This window comes from Hippocampus bargibanti, linkage group LG07 (genome assembly GCF_051943395.1).
Source record: "Hippocampus bargibanti isolate YZ-2025 linkage group LG07, ASM5194339v1, whole genome shotgun sequence".
Classification (NCBI taxonomy): Eukaryota; Metazoa; Chordata; class Actinopteri; order Syngnathiformes; family Syngnathidae; genus Hippocampus; species Hippocampus bargibanti.
The window spans coordinates 6,104,974-6,131,825 of record NC_142740.1 but is presented as its reverse complement, the minus strand read 5'-3'; the positions used below and the strand labels follow the sequence as shown (position 1 = coordinate 6,131,825).

The 26,852-nt window shown below is 38.2% G+C and overlaps 1 long non-coding RNA gene across 1 annotated transcript in view; it reads left to right on the top strand.

Moving 5' to 3' along the window:
* The window catches only part of LOC148895283 (uncharacterized), a 73,916-nt gene that overhangs the window by 31,415 nt on the left and 15,649 nt on the right, over window positions 1-26,852 (top strand). The window contains exon 2 of the long non-coding RNA XR_016115637.1: window positions 13,459-13,587. This is a non-coding gene — a long non-coding RNA (uncharacterized LOC148895283). The remainder of the gene's footprint in view (window positions 1-13,458; window positions 13,588-26,852) is intronic.

The following is a 26,852-nucleotide window of genomic DNA, read 5'->3' as shown; positions in this document are numbered from 1 at the left end:
ACTTTAGAACATTTTTGAAAAAAATTGAAAATCAGCATTAAATTATTTTATTAGATTTTGAAAATTGCCATTTTAGAAAAATGTGTCAGTTTTGAAAATCGCCATTTTAGCAATTTTTTAAAAAATTATAAAATCGCCATTTTAGAATATTTTTGAAAACGTTAGACAATCACCATTTTATAATTTTTTTTAAATCTAGAAATTTTACATGAAAAAAAATCTAAATGTTGTAAATCACCATTTTAGAATTTGAAAAAAATGTTCTAAAATGGTGATTTTATAAAATTTTACAAAATTTTCACAAATGGCAATTTTCAAAATGTAATAAAATATTATGATGGCGATTTTTGATTTTTTTTTCTCAAAAATTTTCTCAAAAATTTTCTAAAATGGCGATTTTCAAACTTTTTCAAAAAAATTAAATGGCTATTTTTAACGTTTAAAAAAAATCTAAAATGGTGATGTAGAAAATTGCCAGTTTAGAAAATGTTTGAAAACGTTGAAAATAGCCATTTTTTTAAGTTTGAAAATCACCATTTAAGAAAATATTTTAAAATTTTATAAATCACCATTTTAGAATTTTTTGGACTATTTTGAAAATCGCCACTTTAAAATGTTTTTGTAAAAGTTTGAAAAGTGCCTTTTTAGCAAATTATTAAAAAAATATATAAAATCGCCATTTTAGAACATTTTTGAAAACATTAGAAAATCACCATTTTTGTATTTTTTTTTTTTAAATGTAGAAAATTGACATAAAAAAATGGAAATGTTGTAAATCACCATTAATTTTTTTTTGTAAATTTAGAACATTGCCAGTTTAGAAAATTTTTGAAAACGTTGAAAATAGCCTTTTAAATTGCTTAAGTTTGAAAAATCACCATTTTAGAAAATGTTTAAAACATTTGTGAATCGCCATTTTAGATTTTTTTATTGACAAATTAGAAAGTCGCCACTTTAGAAAATATTTGCAAAAAACGAAAATCGCCATTTAATTTTTTATTACATTTTGAAAATTGCCATTTTAGAACATTTTGGAAAAGTTTAAAATCGTCATTTTAAAATGTAAATTTCTCCACTGCGAGACTAATAAAGGCAAATCCATCCATCCATTTTAGCAAATTACAATTTTGTACAAATCGCCATTTTAGAACATTTTTGAAAACATGAGAAAATCACAGTTTTATATTTTTTTAAATGTAGAAAATTGACATTTAAAAAAAATCTAAATGTTGTAAATTACCATTTTAGATTTTTTAATATTATGAAAATAGCCAGTTTAGAAAATGTTTGAAAACATTGAAAATAGCCTTTTAAATTTTTAGAAAAAAAGTCACAAAATGCCATTATATTATTTTATTAAATTTAGAAAATTACCATTTTAGAAAATTTTGTAAAAAATTGTAAAATCGCCATTTTAGAACATTTTTTAAAAGATTTGACAATCACCATTTTATATATTTTTTTAATTTAAAAAGTTGCCAGTTTAGAAAATGTTTGAAAACATTGAAAATCGCCATTTTAATTTTTTGAAAAAGTTTGAAAATCGCCATTTAGAAAATAATAAAAACATTATAAAATCGCCATTTTAGAACACTTTTTAAAAGATTTGACAATCACCATTTTATATATTTTTTTAATTTAAAAAGTTGCCAGTTTAGAAGATGTTTGAAAACATTGAAAATCGCCATTTAAATTTTTTTAAAAAGTTTGAAAAATCGCCATTTTAGAAAATAATAAACATTATAAAATCGCCATTTTAGAACATTTTTAAAACATTTGACAATCACCATTTTATATATATATTTTAATTTAAAAAGTTGCCAGTTTAGAGAATGTTTGAAAAAGTTTGAAAATCGCCATTTAAGAAAATATTTTAAAATGTTGTAAATCGCCAATTTAGCAAATTTTAGACAATTTTGAAAATCGCCACTTTCAAAGTTTTTCAAAAAAAAATCGAACATAAATATCCACTTTAGAAAATATCCACTTTAGATTTTTTTGTAAAAGTTTGAAAATCACCATTTTAGCAAATTATTAAAAAAAAATATAACATCTCCATTTTAGAACATTTTTGAAAACATTACAAAATCACCATTTTGTTTTTTTTATGTAGAAAATTGACATTTAAAAAAAATCTAATTGTTGTAATTCACCATTTTAGATTTTAGATAGAAAATTTTTAGGTAGAAAATTGCCAGTTTAGAAAATGTTTGAAAACGCTGAAAATAGCCTTTTATTTTTTTTTTAAGTTTGAAAATCGCCATTTTAGAAAATGTTTAAAAAATTTGTGAATCGCCATTTCAGAAATGTTTTGACAATTTTGAAAATCGGCACTTTAGAAAAATATTAAAAATGTCGAAATTCGCCATTTTAGAACATTTGTGAAAACATTTGAAAATCACCATTTTATAATTTCTTTTAATGTAGAAAATTGACTTAAATAAATCGAAATAGTGTAAATCACCATAAAAAAATATTTAAATTTAGAAAATTGCCAATTTAGAAAATGTTTGAAAACGTTGAAAATAGCCTTTTACATTTGAAAAAGTTTGAAAATCGCCATTTTAGAAAATTATTACAAATTTATGAAAATCGCCATTTTAGAACATTTTTGAAAACATTACAAAATCACCATTTTGTAATTTTTTTTATGTAGAAAAATGACATTTAAAATTTTGTAAATCACCATTAATTTTTTTTATTTTTAAAAATAAGAGTTTAACATTTTTTTGAAAACGTTGAAAACAGCCATTTAATTTTTTTTGAAAAAGTTTGAAAATCGCCATTTTAGAAAATGTTTTGACATTTTGTAAATCACCATTTTAGAAAATTTGACAATTTTTAAAATCGCCACTTTAGAAAATGTTTGAAAAAAATCACCATTAAATTATTTTATTTGATTTTGAAAATTGCTCTTTTAGAATTTTTTTTCTCCATTTTAGCAAATTATTCAAAATTTATAAAATCGCCATTTTAGAACATTTTTGAAAACTTTTGAAATTCACCATATTATAATTTGTTTTAATGTAGAAAATTGACATTTAAAAAAATGTGAAATGTTGTAAATCACCATGAATTTGTTTTTAAATTTAGAAAATTGCCAATTTAGAAAATGTTTGAAAACGTTGAAAATAGCCATTTTTGATTTTTTTTTTTTTTTTTAAAAAATCAAAAATCGCTATTAAACTCTTTTATTAGATTTTGAAAATTGCTGTTTTAGAAAATTTTGTACGTTTGAGAATCGCCATTTTAGCAAATTATTCAAAATTTATAAAAGCCATTTTAGAACATTTTTGAAAAAATCAAAAATCGCCATTAAATTCTTTTATTAGATTTTGAAAATTGCTATTTTAGAAAATTTTGTACGTTTGAGAATCGCCATTTTAGCAAATTATTCGAAATTTATAAAATCGCCATTTTAGAACATTTGTGAAAACATTTGAAATTCACCATTTTATATTTTTTTTATGTAGAAAATTGACATTAAAAAATGTAATTGTTGTAAATCACCATTTTAGATTTTTTTTTCATTTAGAAAATTGCCAGTTTAGAAAATGTTTGAAAACGTTGAAAACAGTCGTTTATTTTTTTTAAGCTTGAAAATCGCCATTTTAGAAAATGTTTAAACATTTTGTGAATCACCACTTTATAAAAATATTAAAAATATCGAAAATCGCCATTTTAGAAAAATATAAAAAATATCGAAAATCACCATTTTCGAAAATACTTAAGTCAATGACATGTTTTCTAATTTTCTGTTCCGAATTGAGCCTGTAGATGGCAGCACTCAGCACACTCAGCTACCCGCGCGACTGCCCAATGCGTCAGTTGTACACGCTGGCCAGACGTTCTTGATTTTATGACAGAGGCTGCGGGCCGGATAAAAATTGACCGCGGGCCGCATTTGGCCCCCGGGCCGGAGTTTGGAGATGAACGACGTACACAGGAGAACATCCCAAGTCGTGCTAAAGAAAGTGTCTGATTGTTACGCAAAAAAAAAAATGCAATTCCTGAAGCACTGTGAGGTTAATGCCATGAAATATTTATGGGGGCGCAAATGTTTAATTTAGCATTCCCTCCTGCAATAAGCCATTAGGTGCTGTGCGACCATTCTAAATTCGCTGCGATAATATTGAGGAAGCGTAGCACGCAGTCAGCCTTGCTCGCTATGGGAATTCGGTGCCATCATATAGATGATGCAGAGCACAGATTCTACCTCAAAATGAACTTGGTGCCACAAAAAAATGGACCAAATACGACTTCTACGGACACTTAGGACGGTGGGGGAAAAAATGACACCGTCCTAGACACTCTCGAGGACTGCAAAAATCAAGACAACCGCAAGGAAAATCCTACTGCACCCTCCACATCCTGCCCACCACCTTTTCCAGCGACTCCCCTCAGTCAGACGCTACCGATTGTTGGATTTAACTGCAATTTTTTTTTTTAGCTTTGATCACTTTTACAGCTCAGTTCATCAGTAGCGAGATAGCCAGCTATACAGCTACATAGCTATTACTATCTATTAGCTAGAAAGCTAGCTGGCAATTTATTACATATATTAACTAGCTAGCTAGCTAGGTTTTTATTAATTTGAGTTACTTCCGGTTTGAGTGAACGGTGGCGTGTGGCTGCCGCTGCTCACCCACAAAAAAACTTCATCCTGTGACTGTAAAGTGACCTTGAGAGTTTGAAAGGCGCTTATAAATGAAATGTATTATTATTATTATTATTATTATTATTATTATTATTATTATCATTTGCAAAACCTTTGATTGGTTTCGGCCTTATTTTGCTGACACAATTTTTTTTGTCTTAGCCGTGTTTGCTCTCACTGGCAAACTGCCGTGTGGTGTTCCGCAGGGCTCAATTTTAGGGGATCTGCTGTTCTCATCGCATCCCATTTGAAGGAAATGTGCTCTGTGTCCATCCGTCCTTTGATAACGTTTTCATTTAGATGAAGCTACTAAATGCTACTAATGCTAATGCTTCTAGTACTACTACTACTACGAATACTACTAATACTACTACTACTAATAATAACAATAATAATAATAATAATAATAATAATAATAATACATTTAATTTATAAGCGCCTTTCAAAACTCTCAAGGTCACGTTTCAGTCACAGGAGAAATTTTGTTGTGGGTGAGCAGCGGCAGCCACACGCGCCAGCGTTCACTCAACCCGGAAGTCACTCAGATAGAAAGCTAGCTAGCTAATAGATAATAATAATCATCATCATCATCATCATCATCATCATCATCATCATCATCATCATCATCATATTTATACAATACAATATACAATACAAATCATAATCATAATTATACATTGTATTGTATGTGCCTTTCAAAACTCTCAAGACATAGCTATTAGATTGGTAGCTAGATATTTATATAGCTAATAGCGCGTTAGCTTGATAGCTAGCCAGATAGCTAATAGATAGCTAGCCCGATAGCTAATAGATAGCTAGCCAGGTAGCCAGCTAGATAGCTAACCAGCTAGCCAGCTAGAGAGCTAACCAGGTAGCCAGCTAGACAGCTAACGAGATAGAATGCCAGATACCTAATTAGATAGCTAGCTGGGTGGGTAGCCAGCTAGATAGCTTGCCAGGTAGCCAGCTCGATAGCTAGCAAGATAAATAGCCATTAGATAGCCAGTTAGACAGCTAGACCACTAGCTATATAACTAATAGATAGCCAGCCAGATAGCTAGTTAGATAGCTATATAGTGAATAGCAAGTTAGCTAAATAGATTTCCAGATAGCTAATACATAGCCAAGTAGCCCGCTAGATAGCGAGCCAGACAGCCATCTAGATAGCTAGCGAGATAGAGAGCCAATAGATAGCCAGCTAGACAACTAGCTATATAACGAATAGATAGCCAGCCATATAGCTAACTAGATAGCTAGATCGCTAATAGCGATATCGCTAGATAGACAGCTAAAGAGCTAATGAATAGCTCGACAGGTAGCCAGCTAGATAGCTAGCCAGACAGCCATCTAGACAGCTACCGAGATAGCCAGCTAGACAACGAGCTGTATAACTAATAGATAGCCATCCAGATAGCTAGCTAGATATATATATATAATAGCGAGCTAGCTAGATCGATAGCTAGCTAGACAGCCATCTAGATAGCTAGACAGCTAGACAACTAGCTATATACCTAATACATGGCCAGCCAGATAGGTAGCTAGCCGTCCAGTTAGCTAATGGATAACAAATACATAGCTAATAGAATGCTAATAGATAGCCAGCTAAATGAAGTCTAGCATATGACTAATGAAGTCTTACACTTTAATGTCATTTGAAAAATGAAGATGACTTAAAAGTGAGCTGAAAGGTTGCTAAGCATCAGCGCGAAGAGGCTGCAACGTGTCCCTTTTTTTTAGGACGTACGCGGCAGGCAGAAATACGCGGGGCGGCGCGGCGCGGCGGTTATTTCCAGCCAGACTTTGAAGTTTGTTCCAATCATAGCTTCTAGCGTCTGTCATCACTTGTCGAAAAAGATGACTTCACACGGTCACATAATGGCCATTGATTTCCTTGTCGCCGACATGCCGCTTAATAGCCAGCGACAAAAGACCACGTCGACGAGTTTTTCTCATAGCCAATCCCGGAATTTTGAAAAGAGTCAATTCATTCCAACCCGTTGTGGTCGCTGTTACAAAGCCGCCGAACGATTCAGTTCTCGGGCGAGGCTGGAAAAATAGACACTCCGTTGCATTCAATTCAGACTCGTATAAGCCGCATTCGGGTCTTTAACTCTTTCACCGACAGACGATGTGCAAAAAGGTGTCCACTTCAGTGCCAGGGTTTTTGTCATTGTCACTCGAATTCCAGGACACACAGAATATTGGAGTTTTATAAATGAAATGTATTCTTCTTCTTCTTCTTCTTCTTCTTCTTCTTCTTCTTCTTCTTCTTCTTCTTCTTCTTCTTCTTCTTCTTCTTCTTCTTCTTCTTCTTCCTCATTATTATTATTATTATTCTATTATTATTCTATTATTATTATGATTATGATTATTTATTACTATTTATTATTATTATTATTTATTATTATTATTATTATAAATAATACTACTAATAATAATATTAGTAATAATAATAATAACATCTTTTCAGGAACATCCTTATTATTATATTTATTATTATTACTATTATCATTATTATTATTATTATTATTATTACATTATTATTATTATAAATAATACTAATAATAATAATACTACTACTAATAATATTAGTAATAATAATAATAACATCTTTTCAGTAACATCCTTATTATTATTGTTTTTATTATTACTATTATTATTATTATTATTATTATGATTATTACTATTTATTATTATTATTATTATTATTATTATTATTATTATTATTATTATTATAAATAATACTACTACTAATAATAATATTAGTAATAATAATAACATCTTTTCAGGAACATCCTTATTATTATTGTTATTATTATTCCTATTATCATTATTATTATTATCATCATTATTATTATTATTTATTATTATTATTATTACCATTATTATTATTATTACTATTATTTATGAATATACACTATCTTTACAGGAACATTCTTTTTAGGATTATGATGATTGTTATTATTATAAACTATCTTTTCAAGAACATCCTTGTTATGATTATTATAATTATTATTATGATTATTATGACTATTATTATTATTTATTATTATTATTATTATATTACTTCTATTTTTATTCTCACTATTATGATGATGATGATTATTATTATTACTACTACTATTATTATTACTACTAGTATTGTTAATATTAACTATATTTCAGGAACATCCTTGAATGATGATGCTGATGATTATTATTATTATTATTGTCGTTGTTGTTGTTATTATTATTATTAACTCTTTTCAGGTACATCCTTAGGTTGCCGTCAATTTTTTCCAGGTATCCTATAATCTCTCCCCCCCCCCCAAAAAAAAAAAAACGCAAAAGTTTTCTTTTCCACCTATCGCAACGTCCTTATCTGTAAAATGCTCCGTAACGCACGACGCTACCTTTGGACGCGAGGCTCATCTTGTCCAACAACTCGGCCTGACATCGTCAATTCCTTTTTGATTTTGACAAATGAGCAAAGCAGAGCGATGCACTTTCCACTCGTGTGAGGAAAATGTGGAGGCTACTGTAAAATTATTGTCTCGGAAAAGGCGGAATCAACAACCCGGTTGTCCATTCATTAGCTTGAGCTAATGCGTCGCTGCGCTACACGAGGATTGCAGCCCTCTGGGGAGGACGTGAATGAAAATTATGCAAAGCTGACAAATAATTCACAACTAATATGACCAAGTTCGCTCTGACCTCTAAAAAAAAATGAATCAAAATACAGTCGAGTGTCACTCGTTGTGTGTCGGAGTTAGCCGAAATGTCAAGCTAGCTAGCGATCGAGCTAGATAGCGATTGAGCTGGCTAGCGATCGAGCTAGCTAGTGATCGACCTGGCTAGCAATCGATCTAGCTAACGATAGAGCTAGCTAGCAATCGATCTAGTTAGCAATCAATCTAGCTAGCAAGTCAGCTAACTCGACGGCGGCTGCGACTCTCACAGATAAGGTCGAAGCATAAATATCACGGCGAAGGCTAATTGACAAAGCATGACATGTCCAAACATTTCCAATGTGACTTGCGAAATATTCATCAAGCTAAGCGGCGGCGCACCCGACACCAGTCGCTGGGTCGTCAATAGCAATGATTAGATTCGATTAGGTTAGCCTTCATTAGTTATAACGGCACAAATCTGATTTTCACACCTGTGATATAAGTGGTTAGAAGGAGAGCTATCTAGCTCGATCGCTAGCTACATCGCTTGATAGCTAGATCGATTGCTAACTAGATCGATCGCTAGCTACCTCTATCGCTAGCTAGATCGATTGCTAGCCAGCTCGATCGCTAGCCAGCTTGATTGCTAGCTAGCTCAATTGCTAGTTAGCTCGATTGCTAGCCAGTTCGATCACTAGCTAGCTCGATCGCGAGCCAACATGCTTGCTAGCTAGCTCGATCGCTAGCTACCTCGCTTGCTCGTTAGCCAGTATGATCGCTAGGTAGCTCAAGCGCTATCTAGCTCTATCGCTAGCTATCTCGATCGCAAGCTAGCTCTATCGCTAGCTATCTCGATCGTTAGCCGGCTCAATCGCTTGATTACTAGCTAGCTCAATCGCTGGCTAGCTCAATCACTACAAGGCTCAATAGATTAGCATGGCACTTGACTTGCTTTATTTTCTTTTGCGGGCCGAATAGAATTATGTAGGGGGCCATATTTGGCCCCTGGGCCGTGACTTTGACACCTGTGATGTAAGGGATTAGCTAGCTAGTTGAATGAATACAGTCGAGTGTCACTCGTTGTGTGTTTTGTGTTGGCTGCGACTGTCACGGTTGAGGTCAAAGCATAAATATCACAGTGCAAGCTAATTGACAAAGCATGACATGTCCAAACATTTCCAATGTGACTTGCAAAACATTCGTCATGCTAAGCGGCGGCGCACCTGACATCGGTCGCTGGGTCGTCAATCGCAATGATTAGATTCGATTAGGTTAGCCTTTATGAGTTGTACCGAGTTGTAACGGCACAAATCTGATTTTCACACCTATGGTGTAAGGGATTAGCCAGCTAGCTAAATAGAAAGAGAGCTAGCTAGCTCGATTGCGAGCTCCCTTGCTTGTTAGCTAAATCGATCGCTAGATAGCTTGATCTATAGCTCGATTGTTATCTACCACTTGCGAGCTAGATCAATTGCTACCTAGCTCTATCACTAGCTAGCTCGATCGATAGCTAGCTCGATTGCTAGGAAGCTCAATAGATGAGCATGGCACTTGACTTGCTTTCATGTCTTTTGCGGGCTGAATAGAATGATGTAGCGGGCATGATTTGGCCCCCGGGGCTTATCTTGAACACTTGTGATTTAAGGGATTAGCCAGCTAGCTGAATAGAAAGAGAGATAGCTTGCTCGATAACTAGCTACCTTGCTTGCTAGCTTTATCGATCGCTAGTTAGCTCTATTGATAGCTAGCTATATTGCTAGCTACCTCACTTGCTAGCTACCTTCCTCTCTAGCTTGATCGCTAGCCACCTCGCTCACTAGCTAGCGCAATCCCTAGCAAGCTTGATTGCTAGCAAGCTTGATAGTAGCTATCTCGCTCGCTAGCTATCTCACTCTAGCTATTTTGCTTGCAAGCTAACTGCCTTGCTAGCTAGCTCGATAGATGAGCATGGCACTTGACTTGCTTGAGTTGCTTTTGCGGGCCAAATAGAATAATGCAGTGGGCCAGATTTGGCCCCTGGGCCGTGACTTTGACACCTGTGATGTAAGGGATTAGCCAGCTAGTTGAATACAGTCCAACAAAACACACAACGTGGCAGTTGCAGCCCCCGTCGGAGTTAGCTGACATCCGGAGTCAGCTAACTGTCACGGATGAGGTCAAAACATAAATATCACGGCGCAGGCTAATTGACAAAGCATGACATGTCCAAGAATTTCCAATGTGACTTGCGAAACATTCGTCAAGCGAAGCGGCGGCAATCGCAATGATTTGATTCGATTACATTAGCCTTTATGAGTTGTACCGAGTTGTAACAACACAAATCTGATTTTCACGCCTGTGACGTAACGGATTAGCAAGCTAGCTGTATAGAAAGAGAGCTAGCTAGCAATGGTGCTAACTAGCGCCATCTCTAGCTACCTCCCTTGCTATCTAGATTGATCGCTAGCTAGCTCAATTGCTAGCCAACTTGATCGCTAGCTAGCTTTATCGCTAGCTATCTCGATCACTAGCCAGCTCGATCGCTAACTACCTAGATCGCTAGCCAGATTGATCGCTAGATAGCTCGATAGATGAGCATGTCACTTGATTTGCATTCGCAGGCCAAATAGAACGATGTAGCAGGCCAGATTTGGCCCCCGGGCCTTGACTTTGACACCTGTGATCAGAATCAGAATCAGAATCATCTTTATTGCCAAGTATGTAGGACACACAAGGAATTTGTTTCCGGTAGAACGGATTAGCAAGCTAGCTGTATAGAAAGAGAAAGGGATGTAAGGGATGAGCCAGCTAGCTGAATAGAAAGAGAGGTTGCTTGCTGGCAATATTGATCACTAGTTACCTCTATTGCGAGCTAGCTCTATCGCTCGCTACCGCGCTCGCAACCAACCTTGCTCGTTAGGTTGATCGCTAGCTACCTTGCTTTCTAGCTCGATCATTCGCTACTTAGCTCTATTGCTAGCTAGCTCTATCGCTAACTACCTCACTCGCAAGCTACCTTGCTCGCTAGCTTGATCGCTAGCTACCTCTCTCGCTAGCTAGTGCAATCACTAGCTAGCTCTATTGCTATCTAGCTAAATTGTGAGCTACCTCGCTCGCAAGCTACCTTGCTCGCTAGCTAGCTTGACAGATGAGCATGCCACTTGACGTGCTTGATTGGCTTTTGCGGGACAAATAGAACGATGTAGCAGGCCAGATTTGGCCCCCGGGCCTTGACTTTGACACCTGTGATGTAAGGGACTAGCAAGCTAGTTGAATAGAAAGAGAGATAGCTACCTCGCTCGCTAGCTAACTCACCCACTAGCTAACTCAACCGCTAGCTAACATCATTCCTAGCTAGGTCGTTAGCTAGCTATTTCAATTGTTCGCTACCTTGCTCATTAGCTATATCGCTCGCAAGCTACCTGCCTCACTAGCTAGCTAGATCACAAGCTCGATAGATGAGCATGGCACATGACTTGCCTGATTTGCTTTTCCGGGCCGAATAGAATGATGTAGCGGGCCAAATTTGGCCCCCGGGCCTTAGCTTGTACAATCGTGCTTTAATACGAGCGGTGGAACCAGAACAACATTTTGTTTTTAATTTCCACAAGTACACTTGAACGTCCTTCAACAGTTTCAACAAATTAAAAAAAAAAACACTCAAGTGAGATGTCCATCAAGGTGGTGTTTTTTTAATTAAAGAATGTATTTTTGTTTTAACGATGGTTGCCAAGTGAATGCTAATGAGCTAAGTGACATGGCTAACGCCTGATTCATTGCGACCCGAAGTGACTTGGAACCTCGATCTTCTGTGACAGTTAAGAAAGCCATTGCGGCCTCTCCCCAGGAAAGAGGAGCTCGATTGCTAGCTAGCTCAATTGCTAGCCAGCTCGATTGCTAGCTAGCTCAATCGCTAGCTAGGTCAATTGCTGGCTTGGTTGATCACTACCTAGCTCATTATATGAGCATGTCACATTTAATGTCACTTTTTGCGGGCCGAATAAAATGTTGTGGGCCAGATTTGGCCCTCGGACCTTGACTTTCACACATGTGATGTAAGGGCATAGCCAGCTAGCTGAATAGAAAGAGAATTAGCTAGCTCGATTGCTAGCTAGCTCCATCGTTAGCTAGCTCGATCGCTAGCTATTTTGATCGCTTGCGAGGTCAATTGCTGGCTACTTCGCTCGCTAGCCAGATCGACCGCTGGCTAACTGTATCGCTACCTAGCTTGATTGCTAGCTAGCTCGATCGCTACTGAGCTCAATTGTTAGCTACCTCGCTCACTAGCTAGATTGATCGCTAGCTAGCTGTATCGTTAGACTGCTCGATCGCTAGCTAGCTAGATTGCTAATGAGCTTAATCGCTAGCTACCTCGCTCACTAGCTAGATCGATCGCTAGCTAGCTGTATTGCTACCTAGCTGTATTGCTAGCTAGCTCGATCGCTAGTGAGCTCAATTGCTAGCTACCTCACTCACTAGCTAGATTGATCGCTAGCTGTATCGTTAGACTGCTCGATCGCTAGCTAGCTAGATTGCTAATGAGCTTAATCGCTAGCTACCTCGCTCACTAGCTAGATCGATCGCTAGCTAGCTGTATTGCTACCTAGCTGTATTGCTAGCTAGCTCGATCGCTAGTGAGCTCAATTGCTAGCTACCTCACTCACTAGCTAGATTGATCGCTAGCTAGCTGTATCGTTAGACTGCTCGATCGCTAGCTAGCTAGATTGCTAATGAGCTTAATCGCTAGCTACCTCGCTCACTAGCTAGATCGATCACTAGCTAGCTGTATTGCTACCTAGCTGTATTGCTAGCTAGCTCGATCGCTAGTGAGCTCAACCACTAGCTAGCTCGATAGATGAACATGGAATGCTTGATTTGGTTTCACGGGTCGAAGAAAACCCGATTTGGCCCCCGGGCCTTGACTTGGACACCAGTGCTTTAATACAACTGCATTTTGGTTTTAATTTCACTTGAACGCCCTTAAACAGTTCCAAAGAATTAAGAAAAAAACCCGCTAAAGTTCGATGTCCATCAAGGCGGTGTTTTTTAATTAATGAATGTATTTTTGTTTTAACGATGGTAGCAGAGTGAATGCTAATGAGCTAAGTGACACGGCTAACGCCTGATTCATTGCGACCCGGAGTGACTTGGAACCTCGATCTTCCCTGACAGTTAAGAAAGTCGTCGCGGCCTATCCCGAGGAAAGACGACCGCCCTCGCTGACTTGGATGCGGATTGGCAGCGCCGGGCCTCCCAAGGTCGACGCCCACAACAGCTAAGGTCACTTCGCCACTTCCCAACGTAAGCCGCCGGCCGTTTACAACGCGTTCATACTGACGACTGTATTCCGCTCTACCTACATTTTGATTTCAAATATCAATGAAAATTAGCTTTATTGGCTAATAATAAAATAACTAATAATAAATAGAATAGAATACTAGCTAGATAGAAAGCTAGATAGATAGATAGATAGCCGACAGCAAGTCAGCTAGACAGCTAATAGCTAGCTAGCTAATGGATGCCAAATAAATAGCTAATAGATAGCCGACAGCTTACAGCCAGATAGCCAACAGCTCGTCAGCTTACAGCCGGACAGCTAATAGCTAGCTAGCTAGCTAATGGATAGCAAATAAATAGGTAATAAATAGCCAGCTAGACAGCTCACAGCTAGACAGCTAATAGCTAGCTAGCTAGCTAATGGATAGCAAATAAATAACGAATAGATATCCAGATAGCCAACAGCTAGACAGCTCACAGCAAGTCAGCTAGACCGCTAATAGCTAGTCAGCTAAGTATTGACAATGACTCACCAGTGTAACAGTTTTACATTTGACAAGCTATTTGCCTGTTATTTAGTCATATTTGTCATAATAGTATAAGGGTATATATAGCAGTATAATAGTAGTATTTGTACAAATGTCGAAAATACAATGCAATACATACCTATCGATTTATATAGCGCTTTAGCAACAGCTGAAGCTGTCACAAAGCGCTAACATGGAAAAAAGGGAAATGATGCCCCCTTGTGGAAGGGAAAAAAACAATGCCAGAGGCCATGGCCAGCGCTTTATCAGCACCCAAGCATGAAAAAACAAAATTCATACAAATTCTGGAATGGCCGCTCTACGTCCTATTTTCAATTCCTGAATAAATTCGTGAATGGCCAGCAACCTAGCCAGCTACCTAGCCAACTACCTACCATAGCTACCACTCTATTTATATATTTATTTATTGATCTATGTATTTTATGTATTTATTGTTATGTATTTTATTTATTTGTCTATGTAACTAGCTAGCTAGCTCCCTAGATACCTCGCCAGCTACGTAGCTAGCTGCTGCTGTGTTACTTCCGGGTAGAGTGAACGCTGGCGCGAATGGCTGCTCACCCGACACAAAAAAATTATGTGACTGTAAAGTGTCCTTGAGAGTGTTAAAAGGCGCTTAGAAATTAAATGTATTATTATTATTATTATTATTATTATTATTATTATTATTATTATTATTATTATTATTATTATTGAAACTGAGCTCACAAAGCCGCCATGACTCGAGACTCCGAGACGCCAAACAGAAAATAAAAATAGAAAAAAAAAATAATGTCGGAGTCGTGTCGCACTCGTCAAAGCCGTCATGAAGATAACGAGAATGAGACGTCCCCGACCGACCTTGTGAAGGGCGTTAGAAGACTAGAGCTGATAAAAATTGGTGCGCTTGACACCATAATAGAATGATGAATTGACTGCGAATTTGGGACTACAGTTTTCCAAATACAGTGAGACCTCAACTTACGAACTTAATTGGTTCCCAGACAGTGTGTGTAAGGCGAAAAGTGTGTATCTCAAAAAGAAAATTCCCATAGGAAACCATTAAAATGGGAATAATCCGTTCCCGGGTTTCCATAAAATATACTTTTCAACTAAATAAGCCTTAAAACTACACACAACATACCTTATTCTATGTATAATAAACGTGCTATTGTATTGCAATGAAAGAAATACACTGCATTGTATCATAAAGTCACTTTATTTACATTTGCAATGGTCATTTATGGCTTGATGGAATGGCGTTGGAGGTCGAAGGTCAAAGGGAATTGCTGTTTGGAAAGAGAGGCACATTACATGAAGACTGTAATTAAAGAAATAAACTGTGCTGTAAAATAAAGTTTTATTTACCTTTTTGATGGTTGTTGATCAATTATGGAAGGAGAGTCACCTTCCATAAGGACTGTTGGTGTTGTTCGGTCGTATGCTTCCACCGAAGATCACTCCGCCAGCCGTGGTGGGTGTGTATTATGAAAATAGTGCTTATTATAAGGTTTAATTTTCATAAATTTGATGTTCGTAAGACGAAAAGTTTGTAAGTTAAGGTGTTTGTAAGTTGAGGTCTCACTGTATAATATATAAATAACGTATTTTACGGTGTATGAGGCACAGCACAGTATAAGGCGCACCCCTAATGAATGTTGCATTTTCCATGCATAAGGTGCAGCGTACTATAAGGCGCACCTTCAGTGAATAAGAAAATTTTCCAAATGTAAAAATTAAATACCGTATTTTCTGGTGTATAAGGCGCCGTGCCAATGAATGGTGCATTTTTAAAGTTTTTCCATATATAAGGTGCACCGGACGATAAGGCACACCTTTAATGATTTAGAAAAACGTTATTACAAATATAATAAATACATACCGCATTTTCCAGTGTATAAGGTGCAACGGAGTATAAGGGGCACACCCCCAATGAATGGTGCATTTTCAAACTTTTTCCATATATAAGGTGCAGCGTACTATAAGGCGCACCTTCAGTGAATGAAAAATGTTTTCCAAATATAATACATAAATACCGTATTTTCCGGTGTGTTGGGTGCACTGGAGTATAAGGCGCACTTCTAATGTATGGTCCGTTATCAAACTTTTTCCATATATAAAGCATGCCGGACTACCTTCAATGAATTAATAAATGTTTTCCAAATATAATAAATTAATACCATATTTTCCAGTGTATAAGGCGCACCTTCAATGAATTAAAAAACGTTTTCCTAATATAATATATAAATAACGTTTTTTCCATATATAAGGTGCAGCATACTATAAGGCGCACCTTCAGTGAATTAAGAAAGTTTTCCTAATATAAAAATTAAATACCGTATTTTTCGGTGTGTGAGGCGCACCGGAGTATAAAGCGCACCTCCAATGAATGTTGTGTTATCAAACTTTTTCCATATATAAGGCACACGGGACTATAAGGCGCACCTTCAATGAATTAATAAATGTTTTCCAAATATAATATGTAAATACCGTATTTCCCAGTTTATAAGGTGGCGTATAAGGTGCACCCCTAATGAATGGTGCATTTTCAAACTTTTTCCATATATAAGGAGCACTGACCGGATGATAAGGCGCACCTTCAGTGAATGAAAACAAGTTTTCCAAATATAAAAATTAAATACCGTATTTTTCGGTGTGTGAGGCGCAGTGCCAATGAATGAACTTTTTCCATATATAAAGCAGAGCAGACTATAAGGCGCACCTTCAGGGGCCTGAGGGGGATTAGCTGGAAAAAGTGGTGGTCAGGGTGCAGAGGGTCCAACAGGCCCCCCCCCCCCCCCCAGGATCGACGGGGGCCATTTCTTTCTCTCTCTCTCAGCGAGCGGTCTACTTCCGTGGCAGGTTGAAAGGTCACCGACTCAGGGTCACATTTACCGGCTTCGTTACGGCCTGATGGCTCCATTAGACCGTTGGCCATCATGCGCCTTTGCTAAAAGCATGTGCGCGTGTACGGCGGCCATCTCACATTTTCTCTCAAACAGAAGCGTTAGCCAAACGATTAATAATGGGGCACACCCAAGACAGCATCTGCCAAATGCTGAAAATAGCCGAGCTGTAAATTTTGCGACTTCTTGGAAGAGCATCGGAGAAAATGTCAGCAAATTCACCTTTAGAAATTTGTCACCAGCCCCCCCCCCCCCCCCCCCCCCGTGACAGGGCCAAGCTGTTTCATGGTGAATATCGTCATTATCACCTTATCAAAAGCAAACAAAAAAATAGCAAATGCGGTGCTTTTACAGTGATAGCTCAGCTTACGAACTTAATTGGTTCCCAGAAAATGTGTGTAAGGCGAAAAGTTTGTCTTCCAAACACTAATTTCCCATAGGAAACCATTAAAAAGGAGAATAATACGTTCCCAGGTCCCCATAAAACAAATTTCTACTTGCTAATTTAAGCCTGAAAACTACACAAAATATACCTTATTTTATGTATAATAAATGTGCTATGGTATTATACTTAAATAAATAAACTGTACTGTATAATAAAGTGTTTTTATTGACCTTTGTGGTGGTCGTTGATGTCTTGATGGAGTGGAGTGGCCGGTTTCATCAGCATTAACCACTTGATGAGGAACGTAGCCTTCTTCTTTCACCATCTTGAGGTGCTTTCTCTGCCATAATTTTACCTAGTTCCTCATCAATTGTGTTCTGTTTAGCTGGGTTAATAGCTTGTTGCATCAAGTGTACAGATGGCTTGTGCGGGTTATTTGTGGAGCCTGATTGATGGTATATTTTAACCTTGCAGTCTATACTCTGCCTTTGAACTATCAAAGTTGAATCCAGTCCAAATTTCACTGTCTTCTATCGATTTTGTCACTCTCTCTCTGTCGTCTGCCTGTCTCTTTAATGTTTAAAACACCTCCCCTCACTGCTGCGTTCTTGACCAATCACGCGGCTTTAACCGACGATTGGGGGCGGGGAATAGAGGACCAAAACAAGTGGGCTGCCATTTTCTTGTTAGGAGAACGGGCTCGTTCGCGAACGACACGTCACTCATTGTGGCGCTCCATGTGTATCCCGAATAATAGTTCGTATGCCAAGGTAAAATTTTCATACATTTAACGTTCGTTAACCGAAAAGTTAAGGGGTTTGTAAATCGAGGTATCACTGTATTTGTTTTAATGAAATTGCGCTCAAGAACGCTTTTACGCTAAATTGAAAAAAAAAACATGAATTCCCCATTTGAGTTTTCATCAGGACGAAAATCAAATTGAATCAAGTGCGTGGCTTTAACTTTTAACGAGGCCCCCCGCCTGCGTTGGTAATTGAGCAGATGTTCTTCGCAGATTGAATGACATGACAATCATGACCGAGTCACGAACCAGAAAGATTTTTGTTCTTCTTCTTCAGAACATTTTCAGTCAAATTAATAACAATAATAATAATACATTCTATCTATAAGCGCCTTTCAAAACTCTCAAGGTCACTTTATAGTCACAGGAGAAGTTTTTTTTCTGTGCGTGAGCAGCGGCAGCCACATGCTCAACCTGGAATAACTCAAATAGATGGAAAGTTAGCTAGCTGGTTAATAGGTAACTAATAGCTATCTAGATAGCTAGGTAGCTAATAGATAGCATCCTTCTTCATAAATAGCATATAGTTCATACTACTACTACTACTACTACTACTACTACTACTACTACAAATAATAATAATACATTTCATTTCTAAGTGCCTTTCAAAACTCTCAATTTTACAGTCACCGGATGTTTTTCTGTGGGTGAGCAGCGGCAGTCACATGCTCAACCTGGAATAACTGAAATCGATAGAAAGTTAACTATCTGGCTAATAGATAACTAATAGCTAGCTAGCGAGCTAATAAATAGCAAATAGATAGCTAGTTAGGTAGCCAGATAGATAGCAAGTTAGCAAATGTTTGTCTGTCCGTCCGTCTATCCATCCATCCATCTATCTATCTATCTATCTATCTATCTATCTATCTATCTATCTATCTATCTATCTATCTATCTATCTATCTATCTATCTATCTATCTATCTATCTATCTATCTAGCTTTCTATCTAGCTAGCTAGCTTTCTATCTAGCTAGCTCGCTAGCTTTCTATCTAGCTAGCTACCTAGCTTTCTAGGTAGCTAGCATTCTTTTTAGCTTTCTTTTTAGCTTTCTTTCTAGCTTTCTTTTCAGCTTTCTTTGTAGATTTTTTTAGCTTTCTTTTCAGCTTTCTTTCTAGCTTTCTTTTTAGCTTTCTTTTTAGCTAGGTCACCCGTTCCTATTATTGAAAGGTTGCCGTTTACGCAATTTTTTTCCGGGCCAAAACCAACATAGCACGAGACATTTAAGGGGCCTGATAAATTATCAGCTGATAAATTAAGAGCACCAACGTGTCAACATGGCCCAGAATATGAGCTACAGGGGACATATCGAGGAGATTGCGGCTGTGTTTTGGGAAGCAGACTAATGGCGTACGATTTAGGGTTTGCCCCAGACATAATTACAGTCCCCACCTCGCTCACTCAATGAGGCCAGCTGCCTCATGGGAAAAAAGGGGGCTATTTCAGTCAGGTAATGGAGAGCTTCAGCGCTGGAGTGCAAGATCAAATTGTGTACACTATTTTTCTCCCCCCGCCATTGCCTCCCCTCCCAGATTATCCCCAAAGACATAAAGAGCTGACCCAAGTATTTTTACCCTCCCTATTAGAGACAACGAGCTGGCAAAATAATGGATTGCTCCTGTTTGCTTTGTGTGTGTTTTGCGCTTGTTTTCCTAGCGGGGAGGAAACATTGCTCACCAAATATCATCGTAATGGATGTGTTGTCATGTAACATTTGCATGAATGCACCGAGCCGCCGTTGTACACGATGAATATATGCAATGGTGACGGTGATTGAGTAGGAAAGAGAAAGAGATGGCCCAAAAACGTGGCTAAACCAGAAACTTCAATCCAATTTGTACGAGGTAAAGATAGCTGGCAACGTCCCAAGACGTTGCGGGGAACCACGAACGCCAGATCCGAACAAAAGGCGCTTGCGAATGGCACATTTGCTACTTGAAAGCACACCAAACGACATTGGCTAGAATACAAACTCACAAATCCTTCAAGAGTGATCGATCTATCGATTGATCCACCGATTGATAGATTGCTAGCTGGATAGTAGATAGATAGAAAGTTAGAAAGCTAGCTAGATAGAAAGCTAGAAATCTAGCTAGATCGAAAGCTAGAAAGCTAGCTAGATTGAAAGCTAGAAAGCTAGTTCGATAGAAAACTAGAAAGCTAGCTAGACAGAAAGCTAGAAAGCTAGTTAGATAGAAAACTAGAAAGCTAGCTATACAGAAAGCTGGAAAGCTAGCTAGACAGAAAGCTAGCAAGCTAGCTAGATAAAAAGCTTGAAAGCTAGCTAGATAAAAAGCTAGCTAGATAGAAAGCTAGAAAACTAGCTAGATAGAAAGCTTTCTAGCTAGATAGAAAGCTAGCTAGATAGACAGAAAGATATAAAGCTAGATAGAAAGAAAGTCAGAAAGCTAGATAGAATGCTAGCTCGATAGATAAATGCTAGCTCAATAGATGGATTCAAAGCTCGCTAGAAAGTTAGATAGAAAGCTAGCTCTCTTGCTAGATAGAAAGCTAGTTAGAAAACTAGAAAGCTAGCGATACAGAAAGCTGGAAAGCTAGCTAGACAGAAAGCTAGCAAGCTAGGTAGATAAAAAGCTAGAAAGCTAGCTAGATAAAAAGCTAGCTAGATAGAAAGCTAGAAAACTAGCTAGATAGAAAGCTGTCTAGATAGATAGAAAGCTAGCTAGATAGACAGAAAGATATAAGGCTAGATAGAAAGAAAGTCAGAAAGCTAGATAGAATGCTAGCTCGATAGATAGAATGCTAGCTCAATAGATAATTTCAAAGCTCGCTAGAAAGTTAGATAGAAAGCTAGCTCTCTACCTAGATAGAAAGCTAGTTAGAAAACTAGAAAGCTAGCTAGACAGAAAGCTAGCAAGCTAGCTAGATAAAAAGCTAGAAAGCTAGCTAGATAAAAAGCTGGCTAGATAGAAACCTAGAAAACTAGCTAGATAGAAAGCTTTCTAGCTAGATAGAAAGCTAGCTAGATAGATAGAAAGCTAGCTAGATAGAAAGATAGCTAGCTAGACAGAAAGATATAAAGCTAGATAGATAGAAAGCTAGCTAGATAGAAAGATAGATAGATAGCTAGACAGAAAGATATAAAGCTAGATAGAATGCTAGCTCGATAGATAGAATGGTAGCTCAATAGATAGATTCAAAGCTCGCTAGAAAGTTAGATAGAAAGCTAGCTAGATGGAAAGATAGAAAGCTAGCTAGATAGAAAGCTTTCTAGCTAGATAGAAAGCTAGCTAGATAGACAGAAAGATATAAGGCTAGATAGAAAGAAAGTCAGAAAGCTAGATAGAATGCTAGCTCGATAGATAGAATGCTAGCTCAATAGATAATTTCAAAGCTCGCTAGAAAGTTAGATAGAAAGCTAGCTCTCTACCTAGATAGAAAGCTAGTTAGAAAACTAGAAAGCTAGCTAGAAAGTTAGATAGAAAGCTAGCTCTCTACCTAGATAGAAAGCTAGTTAGAAAACTAGAAAGCTAGCTAGACAGAAAGCTAGCAAGCTAGCTAGATAAAAAGCTAGAAAGCTAGCTAGATAAAAAGCTAGCTAGATAGAAAGCTAGAAAACTAGCTAGATAGAAAGCTTTCTAGCTAGATAGAAAGCTAGCTAGTTAGATAGAAAGCTAGCTAGATAGAAAGATAGCTAGCTAGACAGAAAGATATAAAGCTAGATAGATAGAAAGCTAGCTAGATAGAAAGATAGATAGCTAGCTAGACAGAAAGATATAAAGCTAGATAGAAAGAAAGTCAGAAAGCTAGCTAGAATGCTAGCTCGATCGAAAGCTAGCTAGCTATGTATTTAGCTAGCTATCTCGCTTGCTATCGAGCTATCTACATTGCTATCTAGCTCGGTTAGCTAGCTATCCTGCAGGCTGAAAATCAGGGACAAAGGTGATGAAAGTCAAAATGTCGGCTGAGCTCAGAATTTTGCGACCCTTATATATCCTGACTGTATATTTTTATGGCTGCCATCTTGGAAAAGGAGTGTGGCGCTAAAAGCATTTCATCATAATCATAAAGCCTGTCCTTTTGGGAAAAGGCCTCACTTCTTCATGCGCTTTTGACACCCGAGGTTAGTGAGAGCGGAACGTGTCTTTATCATCAACGTCGAGAAGAAGCCACTCGCTTGTTTCCTTTCTGGGTCTAAGCGCTATCCATTTCGGGCATCGAGAACTGTGAAAATGCTCCGCTTTCATCCATCATCACCTTTATAACGTCGGGAAGAAATACGCCGCCGCCATTGTCATCGTTCATGGCTGTCAGCGGGCGAATCGCGCCGTTGCTGCAGGGCCAGGCACTTTCTGGAAGAAAACACCTTTAGTTGGCAAATTCCTTTTGGACAAGTACCTTCATTAGCCATGAGGTTTAAAATACAGTGATACCACAGCTCGCAAACTTAATTAGCTCCCAGAAAGTGTATGTAAGGCGAAAGGTTCGTCTTCCGAACATTTATTTCCCATAAGAAACCATTAAAATCAAAATAATCCGTTCCCAGGCCCCCATAAAACATTATTTTTGACCAAATAAGACTTAAAACTACACAAAATACAGTGTAACCTCAGCGCACGAACTTAATTGGTTCCCAGAAAGTGTATGTAAGGCGAAAGGTTCGTCTTCCGAACATTTATTTCCCATAAGAAACCATTAAAATCAGAATAATCCGTTCCCAGGCCCCCATAAAACATTATTTTTGACCAAATAAGACTTAAAACTACACAAAATACAGTGTAACCTCAGCGCACGAACTTAATTAGCTCCCAGAAAGTGTATGTAAGGCGAAAGGTTCGTCTTCCGATCATTTATTTCCCATAAGAAACCATTAAAATCAGAATAATCCGTTCCCAGCCCCCCATAAAACATTATTTTCGACCAAATAAGACTTAAAACTACACAAAATACAGTGAAACCTCAGCTCACGAACTTAATTAGCTCCCAGAAAGTGTATGTAAGGCGAAAGGTTTGTCTTCCGATCATTTATTTCCCATAAGAAACCATTAAAATCAGAATAATCCGTTCCCAGCCCCCCATAAAACATTATTTTCGACCAAATAAGACTTAAAACTACACAAAATACAGTGAAACCTCAGCTCACGAACTTAATTAGCTCCCAGAAAGTGTATGTAAGGCGAAAGGTTCGTCTTCCGATCATTTATTTCCCATAAGAAACCATTAAAATCAGAATAATCCGTTCCCAGCCCCCCATAAAACATTATTTTCGACCAAATAAGACTTAAAACTACACAAAATACAGTGAAACCTCAGCGCACGAACTTAATTGGTTCCCAGAAAGTGTATGTAAGGCGAAAGGTTCGTCTTCCGAACATTTATTTCCCATAAGAAACCATTAAAAATCAGAATAATCCATTCCCATGTCCCCATAAAATCTCATTTTCTACTAATTAAGCCTTAAAACTATACAAAATATACATTATTTTATGCAGAATAAATGTGCTATATAATTGTAATTAATGAAGTAAACTGCACTGTATAATAAAGTTGTTTTATAATAATAATAATAATAATAATAATAATCATAATAATAATAATAATAATAATAATAATAATACCTTTCTTTCAAGCTATAAACCTAGCTAGCTCGATAGAAACCTAGCTTGAAAGAAAGGTAGGTAGAAAGAAAGCTAGAAACATAGCTAAAAAGAAAGCTAGCTAGAAAGAAAGCCAGAAAGTTAGCTAGAAAAACAGCTAGATAGAAAGCTAGCTAAATAGAAGGCTAGAAAGCGAGCTAGATAGAAAGCTAGTTAGACAGAAATCTAGAAAGCTAGGTAGATAGAAGGCTAGCTAGGTAGATAGAAAGTGAGCTAGGTAGATAGAATGCTAGCTCGGTAGTTAGAATGCTCGCTAGGTAGATAGAAAGCTCGATAGATGTCTCCTGTAGAACATGCTGCTCTAGTATCATCATAAAAAAAAACAACAAATAAGTATGGAGGATATTCCTGGTTTGAAATGTGGACAACCGTGACAGTATCACTTGGCGAAGAGGAAAAATTCTTTGACTCAAGGCAAAGAATGAACAACCACCGCGACACGGTTGAATTAACAAGTCGTCGTCATGGCAACCGGCATTTGGGCCAACAGGTCCACGCGCCCGTGCAATAACCGACGGTAACTCTCCCCTTCGGCCACCATGTGAGTTCAGGCCTGCCATTTTGGACGAAAAAGGAGTACAAGTAGTATGAGGCACAAGTTGCGTTCGGGTGTGATTGGGAGTTTTCAGAGTCAGGTGAACTGTACCTCAATCCAAGTACAGTGATACCTTGGCCTACGAATTTAATTGGTTCCCAGACAGAGTGTGTAAGGCGCAAAGTGTGTATCCCAAAAAATAATTTCCCATAGGAAACCATTAAAATGAGAATAATCCGTTCCCAGCTCCCCATAAAACATAATTTCCTATTTTATAATTTTCTAAGCCTTAAAACTACACAAAATATACCTTATTGTATGTATTATAAATGCGCTATGGTATTATAATTAAAGAAATAAACTGTACTGTATAATAAAGTCATTTTATTGACCTTTATGATGGTCGTTGATGGCTTGATGGAATCGAGTGGAAACCGGTTTCCTCAGCAACACTTGATGAGGAACGTAGCCTTCTTCTTTCACCATCTTGAGGACTGATCCCTTGTAAGTGCTTTCTCTGCGATCATTTTACCTTGTTCCTCATCAATTGTGTTCTGTTTAGCTGGGTTGATAGCTTTTTGCATCAAGTGTACACCTGGCCTGTGCGGGTTTTTTGTGGAGCCTGATTGATGGGATATTTTAACCTTGCAGTCCACACTCTGCCTTTGAACTCCCAGTTGAAAGTTGAAACTAGTCCACATTTCACTTTTTTCTATCCATTTTCTCACTCTCTCTTTGTCGTCTGCCTGTCTCTTTGATGTTTAAACCACAATACCCTCACTGCAGCTTTCTTGACCAATCACGTGGCTTTAACCGAAGACTGGTGGTGGGGAATAGAGGACAAAAAATGTCTGCTGCCATTTTCTGGTTAGGAGAACGGGCTCGTTCGCGAACGACACATCACGCATTGTGGCAGCTCTGTGTGTATCCCGAAAAATAGTTCGTATGCCAAGGTACAATTTTCATTTTAACATTCGTAAACTGAAAAGTTCGTAAGCCAATGGGTTCGTAAACCGAGGTATCAGTGTATTTTCTACCAAATGAGCAACACTCCATGTGTGTGTTTGTTCTCATCTCTATCATATCTTGCTCTATATCAGTCCCGTCTCGCCAACAGACCCTCTTTTGTTTGCTCGGCCGAACTCAACGGAACTATAGTTCCGCGCCGCTGTCGGGGATGGCGAGACTGTCAGTTCCGAGCTCCCTTTAATCACTCAGGCAAGTGGACAGTCCAGTCGGTGCCTGTCGACTTCCTTCGGCACAAAAAAAAAGCCAGAGCGATAGAGCGAAAGGGAGGGAAGAGGGAGGAGGAAGCTGCCAGGGGGGGCGTGATTGTTAGAGATCCTGCTACAGAATGAAATGGAATGACTTTTTTTACGAGCCGGGTCGAGCTTTCTATTCCATTATGTTGGATGCTCACACTACTTTCTTTATTCAGCATGGTCTGAGACAATCCTGTGGGACGGTCGGTCGGTCCAATGGTCGGTTGGTCTGTCTGTCTGTCGCTTGGTCTGTAGGTCGGTCGGTCTATCCGTTAGTCAGTCTTTCAGTATGTCGTTCGGTCACTCGGTCTGTAGGTCGGTCCGTCGGTCTGTCCGTTTGTCGGTATGTCGGTCGGTCGCCAGATCTGTAGGTCGGACGGTCCATCGGTCAATCCATCGGTCAGTCTGTCTGTATGTTGGCCGGTCGCTTGGTCTGTAGGTCAGTCGGCCCGTCGGTCGGTCGGTCAGTCTGTCGGTCTTTCTGTCGGTCTGTCCCTTGGTCGGTAGGTCGGTTTGTAGGTCGGTCTGTCACTATGTCTGTCGGTCGCTTGGTCTGTAGGTCGGTCGCTCGGTCTGTCCGTCTGTCGGTATGTTGGCCGGTCGCTTGGTCTGTAGATCAGTCGGTTCGTCGGTTGGTCGGTCTGTCGGTCTGTCGGTGGGTCGGTCTGTCCCTTGGTTGGTAGGTCGGTTTGTAGGTCGGTCTGTAAGTTGTCTTTCGTTCGCTCGGTCTGTAGGTCTGTCGGTAGGTCTGCCGGTAGGTTGATCGGTCGCTCGGTCTGTAGGTCGGTCTGCAGGTTGGTCTGTCGGTCCGTCCATTGGTCCGTCCGTCGGTCTTTCCGCAGATACAGTCAATCTCATTTATCTATCTGTTAAAGGGCAACCGACACCACGGGACAAGTTGCGTCCATAATTTGTAAAATGACTTCAAATGACTTCTACTGAGCGCATTTGACAAAGATTCTACCGCATATAGCTAGATTTTACGTTTTAAGACTCGCGCTGAATATTCAGGAAGTCTTGTTTTCGAGTTGATGACGACGCCCTACGTGACGTCACATTCGGAATGCCCCTGACCGAGAAAGCGGCACACAACGCTTTTTGGGTACTTATTTTCGCCTGAAAACACCATGTTTATCGCGAAGTTAAAAGGAAAACTACAGAAATAACACGATGGTGAATCGTTGTGTGTCACAGCCAATTGCGGTAACACGCATAAAGAAGGTGTAAGTTGACACAAATTCCCCGCAGACATATC